The following is a 7,779-nucleotide window of genomic DNA, read 5'->3' on the forward strand; positions in this document are numbered from 1 at the left end:
AGCGGTTGAATTCGTAAAAACCTAGTGGACCGACAGTGAAAGCTGTTCTCTGCTTATGGGACTCTTCTACCTCTACCTGATGGTACCCGCTCTTCATATCTAGTACTGTATATAGCGTGTTACCTCCTAGAGCGTCTAGTATCTCCTCGCTGCGTGGCAAAGCGTAGGAATCCTTCACGGACCTTTGATTAAGTTGTCTGTAATCAATACACATTCTGAGTTTCCCATCCTTCTTTCGACAAAGTACCACATTAGATGACCAAGGTGAGTGTGAACGTCGTATTATTCCAGCTGTAAGTAGTTGTTGTAGATGTGTACGAACTTCATCAAACATGGCTGGTGGTATACGCCTATGTCTCTGCTTGAACGGTGTATCATCAGTAAGATCAATTCTATGACGAACTGCATCTGTATGACCAATGTCGGTGTCTGACATACTAAAAACATCTCTATACTGTCTAAGTAGTTGTTTACCTTTCTCTAACTGTTCTTCACTGAGTACGTCTGTTGGTAAGTGAACGTCATTCAAAACATCATAAGTTGTATCATCTGGTGTATCTATATCAGCAATGGAGACGGGTTGCAGCTCACAAAGGATAGCGTTCGGTGAAACTGTTATGGTTCTCGTTGTAACATTACTGATATGTACAGGTATTAATCTGTTGTCTCTGTATTGGTAGTTGACAAGAGTTGGAGCTATGTCTAAGTCTTCAGGTACTGCTGCCTTGTGTGTTGGTTGAAGTATTCCACATACAGGATGGTACGGCAACTCATGGTCCATATAGCCTTGAAGCATAACATCTTTATTCGGTGGAATGCGAACAGTCTTTCCCTCTGCGCATTTAATCAATGCTAACCTGTTGTTTCTCTTGTTGAGTTCTTTCTCTCTGAGTAAAAGGCATCGAAACGTCATATACCATGGTGTAATCAAGTTGGCGTTTTGCAAAAACCGATGACCAAAACGTTGTTTCACATCATCCATAGCTCTATGCAATACGTTGGTACCGAGTAGCAAAGGTACAGCCTTGTTGTAGTTGCTATCAGGAACTACCAGTAGTAAGCAAGGTTGTGGTAAATCTGATGGTGATGCTCCAGGTAATTCTAAATCGACAGTGATGTAACCATGATACGGTAAGTCCTCTCCATCAGCACATTCAATGTGTAAAATACGGTTAAGTGTCTGTATAGTATGATCAGGTAAGTATTGTCGATGAAATGACTCGCTGACAGTGCTAACTGTGGAACCTGTGTCTAATAAAGCTGTAGCTGGAATACCATGTATCTTAACAGTGACTTCGTTGGTGTTACCTATTAGTTGGTCAGTGATATCTTGTGTTGACTGTTGCTGTTGGTATGCATAAGTTCTATCTTCAGCGTTGATCTGCTGGAAGGTATAGGCTTGTCGTGAATGGTCTAATCGTATACGGCAACCAATGGCTATGTGATCAAGTCCTCCGCATCGATAACATACGATAGGATCTTTTGGAATAGGAGTTGAAGTAGGTGAGTAGTGTTGATTGGCTTGGTTGTCAAAATCGTTGTCCCAGTAGGGTCGTTGTCTACGTCTACGACGATGGCGTTTCTTCTTTGGACCATACTGTTCCATGACTAATTGGAAGAATGTAGTAGCCCCTTACTTAATAAATGCCAACAACAAAACCGAAAATGAAAAACAAAATACTTTCACTTCCTAAAGCCTATGTCTATCAAAGGTGTGTCAAAAAAAAATGTAATACAACTATAAACTACATAACCACCACACTAGAGTATCATAATTACAGTAAATCAAAATGGTAAATTTTAATCAATAACTAATACTCAATTCTATAATTACTAAAATACACACAAATTAAATCAAATACACATGAGTGTGCATTGATAAATAAGTACTACCAAATATTAAAATGATTGAGCATCATATGCAAATGAGTGCCCCTCAATCAAATTTTATTTGTAAGTGAATAATTAAAAATAATTCAAGTCACTTATTTCTAATCTATTTAATCAAACTATAGATTTTCAAACTCTGTCTAAGTTCAACACAGAGTAAAGGTACTATATACTATAACTGTATACGATAGTGTTGCTTTCTGTATAAAATGTACTTTTAATGTGTAAAAATATAAGTCAATAAATTCTACAAGTACATCTGCACTCTCCTTTTAATGTAAACAATCAATCACCAAGTGATGCTAATATCCAATGAACAAAAAAAAAAAAAAAATCAAATTCAATGTTCGAATGTAAAATGTTCAAGTGTGAAAGGTCAATATGTAGGACGTTAACAAAAAAAATTCAAAGTCCAAAAGTATGAATGAATGAACAATGTCAATGTGTAAAAATGTTTAAGTGTAACTAAGTTCAAGTTGAACTGTGGTATACTAATAACACTACATGTATGTATGTATGTATGCTATCTATCAATGTATGTTGCTGTAATAAGTGTTGATGTTGCAATACGATATAGTAATCGACCAATTGCAATGTATGCTATCTAATTAAAGTTTTCTTTATGTAAACAAATTAATGTATGTGTAAAATGTTTTTTTCAAAGTGTGTAAGCAAACTATTTCAGTATACAATTATAATATATATATAAGTAAAAAGCCTACCTTATAAAGCTAAGTTACTTTTCCAATTCCAATCACAATAATATGAATACATTTAAACAACAAAAGTTCTATTTTCAATTTAGAAAATCAAAAAGTCTAAGTTACTAAAAGTAACTTCCGGTTTCACAAATCTTCATCACTGGAACACGGTATAAAATGTTAATGTAAATAAACACAATGACATGTGGACATCAACGGATGTAAACAATGGCACGTGCATCTCCGGACATCTGCGCATTGTTGGTAAACAAACATCACGTGGTCTCGTCTGTCGTCTGCTTCGGTGGTCACACACACACACTGGTACCCTAATCTGACTGTGCCATCAATCCATTAAACTACGTTGGGCGCCATTTTGTAACAGGGTCGGTTCTTGGGTAAAGATATAACAAACTCTGTTTAGGGTTCGGATGATTTATTATACCAGTAGTATAAAAATAAACTCTGAAATAACAATATCACAATTACAAATAACAGTTCTATTATAAAACACAAGTATCTTAAATTACACATTATCACATATAATAATGGTAAAATACATTGCAGTTTAAGATTGTGTACTATTCTACGAATACATATAATAGACAATCAGTGAGCTGATGTCAGGTGTACTTTAAGTTCTCATTGTGATACAATACACAAATATGTAACCCTTAATCATAAATAATATGCTATATAGTGTTTACTGGTTTACTATGTGTACGGTACAAAACTAAAGTTAAAACTGCAAATATAACATTTAGGTAATCGGAACATACGATATTATTTGTTCTTCAGATACAATTACATTACAACAATCATTAAATTGTAAATACTATTTTTATAAAGACTAATTAAGCCAATATATTAAATATGCTTAAAACCGCATATTTAAAGGGAAATAATCCATAACGTTTTGTTTACAACATTACATAATTAAAAATAGATTGACTCTTACCACTTGTGGAGTGAGTTTTTACTGGCAAGGAATAGGCACAGTTCACAATTTATACTCTGTATATAATAACATCAATGGAGTCCTAAAACCAAAATTGCAATCATAAACATTCGAACTCGTAAAATATTAAAATATACAATATGACAAAATAACTCAGATTCATTTATAGTTAAACTTCTATCACTACAATGTATAATATAAGTGTACTAATAAATATCAACTTTAACACTTTTCCTTATTTTGTCTAATATGCCGCCATTTATGAAATATAAATTATCTGTATCAATAATCAAATAGCTAAGCAAATATATTGTTCTATCGTGACAAATTAACGGTAGATAATAAAATACATGTAGCACGAAGCTAAATAAAAGATTCTCGGGTACATCTATCATACTTATGTAATAAACAAACTTTACAAGGAGAACGCAATCATATAATACAAACTTTGCTAAATTTGTCATTTACATGTGCAAATATTAATAATATAATAAAGAAGTTAACTTACATCAATATGTAATATGTTGTGTCCACAATGAATGAAAACATAACAGGTAATAATTCGGGATACAATACAATGCGTCTGTGATTTTCAAGTTCCCGTGCAAAATATACCTGGTCAATACAAAATATAAATTGACCGCGAAATCACAATGACCAATCAGATACGTAATTTAAAGTAAGAACCTTTTGAATATTCATGAACTAAATATAAAAAGTAAAGTGTAGATTTGATTTAAATAATAATATTCCTTTATCAAAATTCAAGTTAAACGTTTATAATAAATACAATTAATTACAGAACTTTAAAGATATTTTTACTATTATTTTATAGGCTAAAAATGACACTACTACATAAGTCTGAAAATTACACCCAACAATGTTAGAATTAGATTCTTCTGCTGCCATATTTTTGTCCGTCGGTCTGCGGGATTCGAACTCACACCTTTGATACACTACAGCCGCAACAATCGCTTAGCCTCATGTCCAGCGCTCTAGACCACTCGACCACATTCGCTATAGAAATATAACTTCAATAGTCGTAGTATTACCTTGCCACGGAAGGAGAATCTAGAGATAGACATAAGACATGTGTTTTATCTGTATATCATTGATGGCGATCCTATGGAAACATCTGTTGTAGAGTTGTCACTGACTCAGACGTACTTATAAATATAATTATTTTCTGTGACTGTATATTGCATTAATTTGTAGGATCCTTTACTATAGATAATTTAGCTGATCTGTAACAATAACATCTTCATGCCTTATATATCATGTACTGTAGTACGCCGCTAGATTAAAACCGACGAGGAAAGGTAACACACGGCCAGCGAAAGCTCTTTTATTGAGAGCCCAGGTGGTCGTGTGGTCTAGCGGGACGGCAGCAGTGCAGGCGATTTGGTGTCACGATATCACAGTAGCATGGGTTCGAATCCCGGCGAGGGAAGAACCAAAAATTTGCGAAAGCAAATTTACAGATCTAACATTGTTGGGTTGATGTTTAGACGAGTTGTATATATATATATAATATCTCGGAACGTTTTGTCTGTAAATGGTTTAGGAGAATTGCTGTCTCATTCTGCGACTTATGGACTAATTACTTTCCAATAGGAATTAAGTCCTTAGCAAGAAATTCTGAGAAAATCAAATTTTAAAAAAAATAACTAGTTCAAACAACCTTAGCTCATTCTTTATAGGCCAATCAAACCAAACAATACTTTTGTAATATCACCAAAAAAAATGCAATCTTTATAATGTCATACCAGTTATTTATATATAGTAATCTTGTAGTCTTACTAAATGTATATAAAAATCCTTGGTCAATTAAGAATATCGATGAAACCGGCCGTTTTTCCGCCCGGATTTTCGGCCTAAATGACCAGTTTCGGCCATATACTTTTTAGGAACCATACAACTGCAGGACCAATGTTGAGTTTAGTCAGATACAAACTTACAGGTGGTAAATATTTTCTCATAACAAAACAACCGGCCCGAGTACCTTTGAAATACCGACCATGTAGCACAATCCAATGGAACTCAAAATATCCGAATCAGTGGTATTTCTGAAAATTGGTGTTAACAATATTGTACGCTTGTGTCTTTTATATTATTTAAACAAATGTTTTAATCATGTGGATAACATTAGGTCGATCTTGTGTCCTCTGGTTTAAGGCAAAGGTACCGTTTGTTTAGAAGTATTCCTTTTTGAAACAAACTTCTGTCAACACAATTAATGAATGGATATTATCTTGGACTGCTATACTGACATACGATGTTTTATTATTAAGCTGGTATAATAGTCCCAGATATAATGAAAAAGTGTTGTCGAATCGACTATGGCCGAATCGACTTTGGACCAAATGACTCAGTTTTGTTGCTCGGACGAACTGGTTGTGTATCCGAAACGAATTGAAAGAAATAATACTATATGAAATATAAAAAAAAGAAGATGTGGCATGATTGCCAATGAGACAACTGTCCACAAGAGACAAAAACTACACAGACATCAACAACAATAGGTAACCGTACTGCCTTCAACAATGAACAAAGTCCATACCACATAGTCAGCTATAAAAGACCCCGAAATGACAATTTAAAACAATTCAAAAAGAAAACTAACGGCCTTATTTATATAAGAAAAATGAAAACAAAACAAATATGTAACACGGCAACCACTGAATTACAGGCTCCTGACTTGGTACAGGTACACATACATGTATAATGTGGCGGGGTTAAAAAAGAGTAAATTTAACCAGATGTATACACAGTCAAATATATGTCTCTGATTAAAAATACACAAATAGATGAAATACAATCATGGTCACCCTGGTTTTACTCATAAAGTTATTATACACTCCAACACAATCACATGAATCAGAAAACATGAAAAACAAACAATTAAAATTACCATGACACTAAGTCGAACATAGATTTCGCAATATAAATAATGACTAAAATGTATTTCGATCTTATCAAGATAGATCTGAATTGTGTTAATAATTGATGTTTAACGTAATTATAAATCATACAAACTCGAATTTAAACACTTACAATTGAATTTTCCATTAAAAGTTAAACAATATAGCATATAAAGGTGTACTGAAAACTATATAATATATTGTCTCTTGACTGGAATAACATTGGTGAGCTTTAAATATTTTCTGCAGTTGGTGGTCAGGTACAGGTTGAAGGCGCCACTTTGGTTAGCGGCAATCTTGGTTTTGCTGAGTTGTTTTTTGTTTGTTTACTATTTTGATGTTTCTTTTGTACTTGACAACGGCTGCTTTCAGTGTCAGATTGGTCAGCTTGGCAGCCCGCTAACCATGATGATGGAGTACTGGTCGATGAGTCTCGGCGTAGTTATAATGATGACCAAGAAGCATTATCAGAACCAAAGTCATGAGACAGTGAATGGAAGACTCATTATTTAACACCTCGGATACAGCCCGCTCGGACGTCAGTCGGCAAAATGAGTTTTGGAGTGTATGCTGACGCGGGTTATGTTAACCTATTCAGACTCTGTAAGGGTTGGAATGATTTATGTCATCGAATGTAGTAAGTCGTTGATCCATCTATCAGTAAACCCTCATCGACGATAGCGGTTAATAAGATGAGATGACCTAGCACGTCCGTTCAGCTGTAATGACTGAGACGTGACTGAAGTGATAGATTGATTGTGCTTGCTGATAGAAACAAGACGCTCTCAAGAGCCTGAATCGCTCACTTGATTTTTTTAGCCCGATTCATTCATCAATTATGACTTATAATTTTGAGTTAAAATGTATATCAGTGTTTGCTTTGAATTGCTTCTTAATTTTGTTTTTTTATGGTCATGTATGTCAAAATAAATATCTAAGTTATGTAGAAAATCATCAGATATGATTCAATTCTGATTATTCAGCACCATATGTTTAAAATATTTATTGTAAGACTATTGAGTCCTGTTAATCAGTTTAACCCCTTGTCAGTTTTACTTTAACTGCTTTTTTTTAAAAAGATAACTATACCTGAAAAAAGGAGTTGATTTAAGTCTTGTAGTTTCAGAGAAGAAGTAAAAATGCAAGAAGAAAATTGTAAAAAAAAAAAATATTTCAAGGGCAATAACCAAAACTAATTTCTCCAAAAAAAAAACTATTTTGTACAATAACCCGACAACAGGTTGGCAAATTGGTCTGAACATTTTGATGCAGATAGATGTAAATATATTCAATACTATTTTTCGATATC

General features: G+C 33.8%; 1 long non-coding RNA gene across 1 annotated transcript; it reads right to left on the reverse strand.

The window, feature by feature from the left end:
* Positions 1-2,276: 2,276 nt before the first annotated feature.
* On the reverse strand, positions 2,277-4,380 carry LOC139527805 (uncharacterized). Its single transcript, XR_011665449.1, has 3 exons — positions 4,058-4,380; positions 3,550-3,631; positions 2,277-3,056 (listed from the first exon to the last, which is right to left on the reverse strand). It is a non-coding gene; the product is annotated as an uncharacterized lncRNA (long non-coding RNA).
* Positions 4,381-7,779: the final 3,399 nt, after the last annotated feature.

This window comes from Mytilus edulis, chromosome 6, assembly GCF_963676685.1.
Source record: "Mytilus edulis chromosome 6, xbMytEdul2.2, whole genome shotgun sequence".
NCBI classification, from domain to species: Eukaryota; Metazoa; Mollusca; class Bivalvia; order Mytilida; family Mytilidae; genus Mytilus; species Mytilus edulis.